Source organism: Coffea arabica, chromosome 4e, assembly GCF_036785885.1.
Source record: "Coffea arabica cultivar ET-39 chromosome 4e, Coffea Arabica ET-39 HiFi, whole genome shotgun sequence".
NCBI classification, from domain to species: domain Eukaryota; kingdom Viridiplantae; phylum Streptophyta; class Magnoliopsida; order Gentianales; family Rubiaceae; genus Coffea; species Coffea arabica.
In genome coordinates this window covers 24241894-24255810 of record NC_092317.1, presented here as the reverse complement: position 1 = coordinate 24255810, position 13917 = coordinate 24241894, and positions in this window count along the sequence as shown.

Here is a 13917-nt window from a genome sequence, read left to right as displayed (position 1 = left end):
AAAACCTATGCTAAGAGATGGAGGAAAATAGCTGCAAAGGTTGGGCCGCCAATGACTGAAGATGAAATCATTTGCACCTTTATCAAAGCACACGATCCCCCGTATTTTGAGGAAATCTTTCGCATGACTGGATGCTCATTTGCTGCTATTGTCAATAAGCTTGAAGAATATGATGATTTTGTGAAGGCCAGAAAGATTGTTAATGTGTCTGCCCTGAAAACCCAAGTGGAAGCTTTGCAAGGCCAAAGTAATAGTGGGAAGAAGCAACAACTCCAAAAGAAAGAGGCGGAAATCGCTTTTGTCTGGGATCGAAACCCTATCCCAAGACCCAGACCTCGACAATACCCTACCTACTCAAACCCTTACCCTTACTATTCAAACTCTCATCCTGTTTATCACACCAATAGCAACCATCCCCGACCTCGCCCAAATCACATCAACTCGCCTATAGCCCCTCTCCAAATATCTCAACCTAACCTCCCACAAGTTCGACCCCGACCTCCCTACAATAAACAATTTCCTCCACCAAATAGACCCACCTATAATTACCCTCAACCCATTGAACCCCAAAAACCCGGTCGATCTCAAATTTTTACCAACTTAGGCCGACCAATTGACCAACTGTACGAACAGCTCAAGGCCGCCGGTGAAATCGATGACATACCTCCTCCAAACTACTCTCGTCGAGGTCTCTCTTCTGGGTACGACCCTCAAGCCGCTTGTGCCTACCATTCTGGAGCGCCCGGTCACTCGACCAGTAATTGTTGGGTACTAAAACATAAGATCCAGGACATGATCGAAGCAGGAGATATAGTGTAAGGAAAAGGGAGGAACAAGGACCGAGCATAAGTACGAATCCCTTTCCTGAACACAAGGACACCTTTGAGGCATTTACCCCCAATGAAGAAATTTGAAAATCCTGGAAATGGCTGAATTAGTGAGGTTCCTCTCTCTTGAAGGGAAGTTTCGATAAATTTGGGGAGTTGTTTTGGTTAAATCCAGTGAAAATCGTTCATACATGTGTCCTTTGTTTAACTATGTCTTTTGTAAATAGTTTCAATCAAGTGACTGCTAAAGACACGTTTCATGATATTAAGTTTGGTTTTTGTCTGGAAATTCAATACAATGTACAGTTTTATATATATAGTGACTTACACATTCTTTTCAGATGGCCCAGAATAAAACCGTCTGACCCTTTGGATATCACTATTCAGAAATTTGATGGCAGCGATCTCACGAATGTGAATTTGAATTTCAAAATGAGAAGAGTGGCAAAAAGACATCCGAAAATGTTTCAAAGAATCCCGAATGGAATAAAAAAGAAGTTCAAGCCGAATCGGGATCAAGATTAGGGAAAAGAAGCAGTTAAACACAGTCCATCATGGTCAATATGATCAAAAGGATTGGTCCATGATTACCATCAATGGATCAAATCATGGCCATTCAGACGAGGAAGTAAGCATTAAGGTGGTTTTCGTCAGTACAAAATGAAGCCAAAAGAAGAGTTCGCCGCGAATTGGCAAGGTGCTCTTATTATCAAAAAGATATTGCTTGGTGGAGCACTTGTTCCCTCAGCCAATCAATTCGGAGATGTGTAAGAAATTTTCATCTGATAAATGGAAGTTTCCTTTTAGGGTTAATGCGAAGAATGGAATGAAAGTTAGGCCCTCTTCCTTTCCAATTAAACATTTTATCCCTAGTTATCCCTTTTGAGCCTTCAGAATAAATCGTTTCGTTTGGTAACCCCTGAGAATCGCAAACCCCACGCTCGGGTAAATTTGGGCCAAAAGAAAGGAAATGAAAGAAAAGAGAACCTCGGCTAAGCATGAACTGGGGCAAATTTTGAAAATTTCAATGAAATGGCAGAGGGCCGAAAACGAAAAAGGAAGAAAAGAAAAATGAAAGAAAAGAGAGCCTCAATCGAGAATAAACTGGGGCAAGTTTTGATTTAACCCTAAAATAGGGTTGGTGCAACAATGCGATCTCAGATCATTTAAACCATTCATAAAATCTGCCTTCAAGCTTTAACCTTTTCTTATCACCCCGCCAGACCCCATTACAAAAGCCAAAAGTCCTGACTTCGATTCCGTTCTTTGCACCATCTCTTTAAGGAAATTTTCTTCATCAAATGACAAATGATGTCAATACATCTTAGCCAATTTGCAAGGGAAGGTTTGTCGCACTGATGCCATCATTTCTTAAACACATTTCGAGTTGATGAAGGCTATCGGCAGGATTGGTTCATTAGTGAAAACCGGAGTACCACCCAAGAAGAAAAGAAAAAGAAAAAAAGAAAAAGAAAGGGAAGAAAAATAAAAAGGTGAGGATAGCTTTAGTTGTAACAGCCCCACCTTACCCTAAGGCGAACCAAAGGGTTCGGCGGACCGCCTGCCCAGCTCTCGCCAGGACTACGGAGTCGAATCACACAAATCCGATATTACACGAGATAGGACCCAAAAGAATTGAATGATTGAAAACCGCCAAGCTTAACAGTAACTTACCAAAATCACATGGAAAAAAAAACATTTTCATATATACATGTCGCTAGGTTTACAATTCAGATGGAACCAGTGAAACAAAGTACATTTAGAGTTTGCTTCCCCTCGAGGAGCTATACAAAAGAACAAAAGATTATCTAACTAGCTCAACTCGCTTTTCAAAATCATGATTTCCAAAAGAGGTTCCTGTAAGGAAAACAAAAGGAACAGAAAGGGGTGAGCTTGCGCTCAATGAGGTACCAGACATATAGCAGAAAAATCATGGCATTTCACATTTAACAAATCAGATACACATGCTAGATGTAAAGTAAAGTAACTAATGATTCACATAGGAAGGATACAGGTGGCTCTCAGGAGCCAAATTCCCATTTGCGTCACCGAAGCTTGATCGAAGTTGACACTCCGCCAACGTATATAGAACCAACGTCCGTAGACCCCTCTTTACACCGAATCCCGTTCACCAAACACCCCTTTACCGGGCCCGCTCACCGCAAACGAACAGAAATGGTAATACTCGAGTATACCAGGAATCAAGGGTCTCAATACCCAAAATCCCCGAACAGACTACCGTGGTTCGTTATCTAATCGTCCAGGCCCTTGCCGGTCCGACTCGAATAACTTAGCCACAGGATTGAGCTCATAGGTCATAGAAATCCGAACAGATGCAGACACAGATAACAGATTCAAATTTTGCATGGTAAATTGGCATATGAACAGACAAGAGAACGAGTGTGATAAAGTACACCCTCGTCTCAAACAAATTAAACAGATTGCAGAGCAGAAATCAAGTTAAACAGCAATGGAGGGGAGTGGTACACTCACCGGCTCAACTTCAAAAGTTTTCACTTCAGATTCGCCTTAATCGCCAAGAAACCCTAAAATAATCAAAATAAACCAATTGAAGGTTTCATATCCAAATCGAGCAAACAGAATGCACAAGTGAGGCTCGACTACACGTCGTATGCCTTGCCAAATAAATACTAATGCAAGGGTGCAAAAACATGATTTTCTTGGAAACAAAAAGGTAACATGAAGACTTAGGCGCAAACAACCCAAAAGCCTTTCATTTCTACCAAAAGGCAAATCCAACTTAAAGGAACCAAACGGCCTAGAAAATCGGGCAGCACTTCCCCTAAATTTCATACTTTTCCAGCCCTTAAGGCTTCACTATTACCTCAAATCAGTCCCAACATCTCACACAAAAGTCATCTCATTTCCCAAAAGCCGTTCACTAGGCTCAAAGTAGTACAAGTACAAAAGTTAGCTAGGAAATGATCGGAATGAAAACAAACCTTAAAACTATTCAAATAAACACAATAAGATTCGTTTACAAGTCATAAACCAAGGCCAAGTATTACCAAAATAAGGTTCCATAAGAATATATAAGCATTAAAGGAAACCAGAAAAATCCGGAAATGGAAATAAGCTTTAACCCAAGAAAACAGTTTTTGACGTCATTTTGCGGTTTTGGCACCAAAGACACTACGATTGTCGGATGAGGGTGAAAGACCCACCATTTCAAAGCTAAAAGACAGGGCTACAACATCACAGAAGGTCACTCAGCCCAGTTTTGAGTGCAAACAGGTCAAAAATACAAGATACTTCATCAACAACGTAAAACAGATTCACCAAAACGCATTCAAGCGGAAACATCATAACTCAGGCTCTACAAGTCCAAATCCAGAAATTCCAAAACCGGTTGAAATCTAAGAAACAGGGATAAATTTCATCAGAAGGCCTCAACAACCAATTCGGAAGCAATTCCAGCCAAAACAACCAATTACAGTCGCAAATCCCAATTTCGGGTAAAACCAGAACAGCAATAGTAATTTCAACTTATCTCACTCTACACTACTCCGATTGACCTAAAATTTTGTAGGCACCTCTAAAATGTCATTCCCTACAACTTTCATGTTTTGAGAAAAGGCCAATTCTGCCTCTATATATGACCTAAAAATTCGGACAGAATGTTCATCACAAAACCCTCACTTTTCAATTTTTGGTCCAAAACAGAAATTGGTTGCAATTAATCACTTTTCCCACCTCCTAGAGTCATTAAACATCATTTCCAATCATCATACATGACCACACAATCATGCTCATATTAAAACAGAAAATTCCTCAAAAATAATAAAACTTCACCAATTCAACCAAAATCAAGATTTAATCCATAAATTTGCATCTTATACAATCACTAAGCATGATTTAAGCATCAATTAAAGAAGGAGGGTGGTTCTTCACAACTTACCTTTAAAACAAGAGAGAGAGAGCTATTGACCACCTTATCTTTCCAAACAACTCCACAAATCCACCTTATCTTAGCTATTGAAGAGGTTTTATGGAGTAATTTCAAGGTTGGATGGTTAGTTTTGATGATTTGGGACAAGACTGAAGTGTTTTCTTCCTTATGCTTGGAGTAAGAGAGAGAGAAAGAGAGCAAGAGAGGGCCGGCTCTTCTTGAAGATTTTTGGAAGATTTTTGGGTCATTTTTGGTTATTTAAGTCAATGGTAAGAAAGTCTTAAGGTAAGCCCAATCACATGGTGACACTTGTCACCTTTAATAAAATATCTACCTAACTTGTCTCTCTCATATCAACCCAAATTGCAACCTCTACTTATCTCTTAACACCCGGTAAAATAATTCCAGTATTCAAAACTTAATCTAGTTGGCCGAAATTTTTCGAACTTTTCGCACTAGTGGGTCCCACGTCCAAAATACGCTCTTAGATTCTCAAAATCTATTCGATACTAGAAAAATCATCTAAAAACTATATTTACTCATAAAATTTATCTAGAAAATTTTTCGGATACAGAAAGTGCAGAAAACAAGCCATTGAAAACAAGAAAACCGAGAAATATAATAAAACCTAGAAAATGGAAAAATTACGGGTTCTCACATTAGTGAAAACCCGAAAGGGCACTAGGGTAGGATTTTATAAGGAGAAGTAAGCTTGGATTTGAAAGACTAGTGACTCAGTTCGTTGAAATTTCTATTCACCTTGTGGTTCGGTTGCCGACATTGAATTTTGGAAGGATGATATCCAAAGAGTCAACGGTGATAATTTGTTTGAGATTAAAGGGTTTTGGATTACCCGATACAAATTGTTAAATTTACAGATTCATTTTCTTAAATTAATTTTTGTTTTCAAATCACAAAGATTTTCATCATTGATAGTGTAAATATAATATTCTTTCATTTCTTTCATGGTCTCATCTATTTTTGGATTTATCCAATGGCAATCCCTGTGATTTATTGGAATTACCTGGATACCAAGTGTCTTGTTAGCATTAGAAGTCAAGAAGATGGAATGTGATTCGAGGAGCGAAGTTGGGTCAAGAATTTATCAAATGGCAACCCCTACGATTGACTGGATACCAAGGGTCTTGTTAGCATTGGAAGTTGAGGAATCTTGACACAGTTCACAGAGCAAAGTGAAGTTTTCGCTATATCGGAAGAACGTCCAAGTACTCATGTTTACACATTTCTTGAAAGTAAGATGGATCGGATGGTGGTGGCATTATCTATCATTATCATTATTTTTACTGTTTGTAGGTCCAATGGTCCAACAACAACACACTAGGGCAATTTTTATATGACTGTGGAGTGTCACCCAAGAATTGAAAGGTTCGGACCAAAGAAGAGATGAATCAAAGTTTTGAGGAGGAGCAACCCGGCCATAATGCAAATCAAATGATCGGTTGCACAATAAGTGATGGAGACTGGGGCAAAATTATTCCTTGAAAACTTTCTCCCAAACGAAAAATTATTATTAGGTTTAACTTCTTATTTCTTGAAGAAATCAATTTCAATCTCAAATTTTAATTTCTTGTTGGCAAGTCTCAACGTTCGCCGCGCACCCTTCTACCTCCTTTCTTGACAACCACATTTAATTCACTGACTTCGACCACCGTTAGCATCGAGTTTATCTCACTAACGTGTGCGATTTTATTCCACCACCGTTAGCATCGAGTAACGTGTGCGTTTTATTCCACCACCGTTAGCATCGAGTCTATCTCACTAACGTGTGCGTTTTATTCCACCACCGTTAGCATCGAGTCTATCTCACTAACGTGTGCGTTTTTATTTTACCACCGTTAGCATCGAGTCTATCTCACTAACGTGTGCGGTTTTATTCCACCACCGTTAGCATCGAGTCTATCTCACGAGTCTATCTCACTAACGTGTGCGTTTTTATTCCACCACCGTTAGCATCGAGTCTATCTCACTAACATGTGTGTTGTTTTAGTCTATCTCCGTTAGCATTGGGTTCATCCCACTAACGTGCCTTTCTATTTCCAATTTTCTCTACAGGCTCGGGTTTAATCCGACTGGCCGATTTGTCAAGGCATTTCATTTCATTGCCACTAAACATGGGTTAGTCTCACTAGTGAGTATTTCTTTTGTACCGCCACTAGCCGTTGGGTCAGTCCCACTAGTGAACATTTCTTTTGTACCGCCATTAGCTGTTGGGGTCAGTCCTCTCGGGTCAGTCCCGATTTAATTTCATGATGGGGTCAGTCCCCTCGGGTCAGTCCCGATTTAATTTCGTGTTGGGGTCAGTCCCGATTTTAAATTTCTCGTCCGAGTCAGTCTCATCAAAAGGGGCCAGTCCTCATTTCAAAAACGGCAGTCGTTCGGCCAGTTTGCAGGTAAGTATTTGGTGTCTATTTCTTTGTCTCAAATTTTTCCAAAACTCAGACAAAGAGGGGCAAACTGTAGACACCAAATTTTTAAATAATTGTTATCCTAATTTTTTTTATTTTTAGTTTTAGTAATAATTCTTATCTATTTTTATTTTTTCTTTAATTTCATGATTTTTAGTTTTGGACTTTTAGTATTTTTAGATTATTATTGTCCTTTATTTTATTTTAGTTTTATTTTTGTATTCGTTTTCACCCTTTAGCTATTTATTTTTTATTATAGGACTTTTTTAGCATAAAATTTGTCGAAAAGAGAAAATTTTTTATAAAAATATGTTTTATTTCATTTTACTGTTTATTAATCGAAAAAAAAAGAGGAAAAGAGAGGAAAAATCTTAGCTTTTCGTTTTATCTTTTGTTAATTAGTTTTGTACATTTATTTAAGATTTTGTTTAAACTGTTTTTGTATTATTGTTATTTAATTAAGTGATTAAAAAAAAAAAAAAAAAAGAGCCACGCGCGCTGCATTCCGTTCCAGTTTCGTACGAGGCAGCAAAAATAGCGCAGCCCTGGTTTGTTTTTCTTCCAGTTTTCTTCCATTTGTTCTCCATTTTTTGGGCTCCGTTAGATCATCACAGTACTGTTACACTTGGCTTTCATCTACAAGCCCAGAGCAATCTAGAAATGGAAGCTAATCCGATGGCTGAGAGGGGAACGGAGACTGGAAGCTACTTCTGAACCATTGAGATTAGGTTTTAGGGGTTTGGATGGGATATAAAAGCAAAGCTAAGGGTTCAGAAATAGGGGAAGGTTTATGACGGCTGAGTGAGGGTAGGAAAAAAAATCTGAGGGCTAATGACAGCTGGGAGGTTCAGAAACAGGCTGGGAGAATAGAAGAGAGCAGAGAGTGGCTAGGGTTTAGGGAGGATAGAGAGAACGGCTGATAAAAAATGGGTGGCGGCTGAAGAGAAAACTAAGAGAGAGTTTGAGAGAAAGGGAGAGTCTGATAGAAAGGAGGAGCAGCGGACAGCTAGAGGAGATTTCTGGGCGGCGAAAGAAAAAAGGAGAGACTGAGAGGAAGAAGGGAAACTGGAGAGCTTTCGGGCAGAGTGAGGAACCAAGAGTGACGGCTGAGAGTGAGGATAACGGAGAGCAAAGGAGAGGCAGAGGAAGGAGAAGCTGGTTCTTGCTGGAGCCCATTTCCCCGCTGTTCAGACATCGTTCAACCATTCGGCAGAGGATTAAAGGTAATCCTTCCATCACTTTCGTTCATGAGTTATAGGATTGTATATCAGAAAAACGTTAAAAACTTTGTTGCCATGACTGTGGCCGTGCTCTTTTGCTGTCTTCCTTCTTTGAACTCGTCAGTTGTGAATCCGACAGGGGGGAGGAAATGATTTGACCCATGTTGTTTTGGTGTTTTCTTTGCTACGGAAAATGATCAGAGTTATTCCATTCGTCTCCCCATGTCAGTTTTCTTGTTTTCTCTTCTGTTTGTTTCTTGCACAAGAGCAGTTGCATGGTGTGGTTAGAATGTTTGTATTAGATGTTGAATTCGCGTGTAGAACATGGGTTTGGTCTGGGTTTTGTATGGACATAACTGCGTGGGGTGAGCTGCAAAGTTCGCAGCAGAAATTTGTTGCAGCAGAGCGTCGTCTAGGCTACATTTTGTTGTTGTTGAATGATTATGGCTATGGTTTGATAAGCTCAATCTGTGTTTCGTTGTAAATGGGAGGACAAGACATGAAATTTGACTAGATTCAGGTCTCTTTAGCTACGCATGTTTGTTATCTTGGTTGCTGTCATTTCCTTTCCTCATGTTTATTAGTTGTTCGAGAGACTGTTATCTTCAAATTGAGGCTATGAATCTGTGTTAATATTTTGGACGCCTTTACTAGGAGTTTTGAATGGATTTTGACCTGATTGCTTTATTTTTTTTCTCATGGTATGTTAAGCGTGCGTTCATGGTGTGTATAATGAATGTTGGGCTGCAAAATTTTCTGGGTTCTTGATGAGCTGCATTTTATCTTTATATTTTGCTGTTTTCCCTGCTCCCCGCAGTAGCCCACAAAAACTGGTTTTGGTCATCTATTGTGCTAGCTGAAATCTGGTGTCTAGATAATTAATGATGGAGTTACATGTTCTGATCTGAAGCTACAAAGGTTTTGGTGTGAATGTCTCACGGGTTGAGGCTACACGAATAAGAAAATTGCAGAAACTTGAAACCAGTTGCGAGGAAGGATAGATGATTGTATTTGGGTGATGTTGATGACAATGGGTTGAAACTTGATACTTTGGTTTGGTTGTGTAGACACCAAAATTTTGGTGTAGTTTTATTTACTTTTATTGTTATTTGTTTTTTAGTTTTTCTTTCCTTTTAGTTTTGTATTTTTATTTTTAAGTCATTTTAGCGTAGGATTTATCGGGAAAAAGAAAATCATTCACAAAAAAAAAAATGCTTTAGTTATTTTAGATTCAAGCTCATTGTTATTCAATTAAAAGGAAAACAAAGAAAAAGGAAAATCATCACTCAAAAAAAAAAAAAAGAAAAATCTTGGCTCTTTTATCCTTTATTCCTTGTTGTTCATTTCATTTGATTTTCACTTAAATTGTTATTATTATTTTTGTTTCAAATAATTCCTTGAAGGGAAAAATGAAAAAAGGAAAAAAACGAGCTCATGCACCCGAGAAGCATACAATCAAAACCCCTCTCTACATTTTCATCTGCGAAAACGCAGATACAAAAAGGCAAAATTTTCAGCTCCGTTATTTTACTCAATTTTCTCCTCCGTCTGATGGTCCCAATAGAAGACACTTGGCTCGATCCAAGGTTTATCAGAAAATATGAAAATCTAAGGCTGTAAAAAATGCAAAAACAAGATGGAGTTTTTTTGGTGCCTTAGATGCTAGGTTTCCGGAGGAAGTTTGGATATAAAAAGCTGGAGAAAGCTAAGGTTTAGGGGAGAGGCTTGGTGACGGCTGGTTGAGGGAAGAAATTAGAAAAGAAACTAGAGAGGGGGTCTGGGGACTGACGGCTGAAAAATCTGAAGGGAGGAAATCTGATAACGGCTAGGGTGGCTGAAGAGAGGGGTCTGGAGCGTGAAAAAGAAAAACAACGGAGGGCTGGACAAAAGAAACCTACGGGCTGTGAGGAAAGGCTAGGGTTGAGGGAAGAGAAAGAGAGTGGCGGTCGAGATCTTTTGGGGAAAAGGAAAAACAGAAGGCAGCTTCAGCTGAAGGAGAAAGGAGGGAACTTTGGGCCGAGGAAAAGGAAACAACCGAGAGAGAGCAAGAGTGAGGGAGAGGCGGCTGAAAATCTGAGAAGGAGAAAACGGGCAGCGGACGGCGAAGAAAACGGAGAACAAGGAAAAACAGGGGAAGGGCTTCGGCGATAACAGAGAGCGAGTAGAGCAAGGAGAGGAGGTTTCAGCTTCGAGTCGAAACCCGATTTCGTCATCCTCCGAGCCCTCAAAACCCTAGCAGCAACAGAATCCACCCCTACCGCCTCCCTGCGTCACCGAAAAACAGAGGGAAAAGTGTTCTTTTTTTTGCCGTCTAGGTACGTTAGTGTCTCCTCAATCCTTCAAAATCCATTTGATATTGATGTTATTACATTGCCATGCTTGTGTTTGATAGTCTTTGATTCCGTGCAAGGCCATGAATGAATTATATTAGAAAATGGATTCAAAGCTCCCTGTATAGTTTATCTGATGAACCCGTGGGGTTTTCGTTTGATGCTTGCAGTTAATTTCGTACGGTTGACAAGCCAAAATCAGGAAAAATGACAATAAAATTTCTGTTTTAATGTCCCATTCTTTACTTGTGTTAGTGATTCATGTTTCGGCTAGATCATAATTTTCTCTAATCTGGTGATGTTGTGGGTTGTATCTTTGGTTCCCATTTGCGTAGCAACGAGATAAAGCAACGAGATAACACATAACACATTGTAGCAACGAGATAAAGCAATAAAATCAATACAAAGAAATAAAGCAATAAAAGGGAAAAAGGGGTCGAATCCCTCCCCTCTTGAATAGTGTCCCTAATAAGGCAAGGCAGACTCTACCCTAGGCAAGCTATCATGGATGCATGAGGTATTGGCTCACTAATGCATCTAGACTCGATAGGTTTTAGGTCCCCGAGCCTTCAGACTTGGAAACCAAGGGTCATCAATCCCAAGGTTCTTTGTCGGTGACTCGAGCGATTCCCCAGACATTGCTACGCACACATCGTGTCACGGCTACATGTCATGAGTGAATCTATCAAAAATCCTCAACCTTCCACTAAAAGCTAAAGGCTATGAACCCAAAGCTTAAAATGGAAGATTGAGTGACCCCTCGGATCATGCTACGCACATATCGTGTCGCGATCACAAGTCCAAGTGAGTCGCCTAAAATCCTAATAGGGTGGAGTGGCGTGACAAGCCACTAAAAGAAAAATAAATGAAGGGTAAAAAATTAAAGCGTATGCACGTATGCTAGTGCTCGTTTGGAGGGGAGGGATCAAGAACCAACGCGAGGCTCTAGGGTAATGTCCCCCACCCAAATGCAATGCAAAGCACGGAATCACATACATAAACCATCCATCCATCAAAATAATCGTACTCCAAATGGGAGAGTGAGCGAGTTGATACGCACGAAATGCAAAAATCCTAATAAAAGGAAAAAATGCAATCCTAAACATCCAAATGTAACATATAAGAAGGTTAAAAGAAGAAAATAATCGACTAAATCAAATGCTCGGACTCTCTAAGTCCCCAGTGGAGTCGCCAGCTGTCGCGCCCCATTTTTTACAAGAAAAATAAATGGTTTAAAAAGTGAATTTTTGATTTGAAAAATGAATTTTAATTTACAAAGGAAATGAAGAAAAACAGGGGTCTAAATGGGACTTGAAAATGCGACGATTTGATCCAAAATATAGTTTAAAAGGGTTTTAAATAAAAATTGGAGTCGCCACTTGGTATTGAGTTAAGGTGTACCAAGTCACCCAAAAAATAAAATTTTGAGTAAAATTAGAAAAACCCTTTTAAACGACTCCTAAGTCTAAAAAAATCAGAGAAAGTGTTCGGGAGTCACATTTGATGAGAGGGAAGGCAAGGACGAGGTCCAAGGCACCCTCTCAACCTAGCCAAGGCTAGTTGCACGATTTAGTCAAAGATTTTCTTATTTTTAACCAAAAGATTTATCACATTCGGATGTACTATATGAATGCAAACCCTAGACCTAGGGGGACATCGGGGGGCAAAATTTTCCTTTTAAAGCTCGAATGGTGCCAATCACATTAATTGTGACGCCAAATAGTGATTCTTTGGAGAAGTCACGAATAATGCAAAATATGAGACTCTAAGAAAAGAAAAGGAATAAAATAATCATACAAATATACATGTCTTAGAGGAGTGCATCATGTCGGGTACGGGGGACTAATGTTCGTGACTCAATTTTCCCTTTAATAGAGGGAATACGAGCGTGCTAAGGCTAGAAAGCCAAACTCGTCCATATCCCATATTCAAGGGGATTCCCTAATCTAATCAAGCAAATGCACTACCCTAATCCTAAATCTAAAATGAAATGCAAGTCTAATGTTATGTAACATACAAAGGGGCATATATAGATAGGGAAATTAGGGAATAGGGGATATAAATAGAAAGGAATGTGGGATAAAAGATGTACATATATAAGAAAGTGTCATGCAACATGGTAACGCCCTAAAAAAAGTGAAAGCATGCATGAGATGGAGTGATTTTATCATGCAATCATGATCTAACGCGCGAAGGGCTCCTAAGGGTCTAGCATTGGACTAGCCCACATCTACGCTCTCTCACAAGCATTGGACTTGTAAGAGCTCGAGGGGACAACCATGACTAGCATTGGACTAGCCACGGTTACGTGCCTTTGCATCCATCATACACATGTATAAGTAATATGCATAATTAAAGCAAGTAGACATGTGGGCACGTAATTCACATAACACATAAGCATGCATATCTAGATGCCAAAACCTAAGAAAGCGATTAAACACATAGCACGTAGACATGCAAAACACACAAGGCAATTAAGGCTCTAACTATTACATTTTTTGGGGGAAGGCCTACTACAATCTAAAAGGGGAAATAGAAGGAATAAAACAATTAAATCCCTAACTATTACAATTTTGGCATTCGAGTGCCTTCCAGATGACGAAATTGAACTAAAATTGAAGCAAAACTAAGCAACTAGAGAAATAAATAAGGTAAAAATGAAATAAACACTTAAAGTCATGCAATTGCACACATAAGACACATATATGCACGTAGGGTCAAATAAAGTCAAGAAATGAAGGATAGAGTGTACCTCCCTCGCAATGGTAACCAAAGGAAGGAAAAATGGCTTCAAAACAATAAAAGGGTCAAGGTGTGAGAACCCTGAAAATACATATATGCCGGTGCATATTTCATTTGCATTTCTTTTATTCCTTAATAATTTCTAGCATTACTTTTACTTGTTTACAAATAAGTACGTAAAAACAATTTTATGTGAGAAATAATATAATTTTTCTAAGTTATGAAATTTCTTGGTTTTGCTTGACTAAATTAATACCTTTGGAGTTGGAATAATTTTATCGCCTTAACATAAAATGTTAAAGTTTTTAGTTTCCATTACGATAGGTGAAGTCTTGTAAGATTGGTATATAATTAGGCGTTCAAATCACACTTGGGAATAATTTTTGGAATTGAGAATTTAAGTAGAGGTTAGGAAGAGAGTGAAAAGACTAAAATGCCCCATACAACCACAACATTTCCATG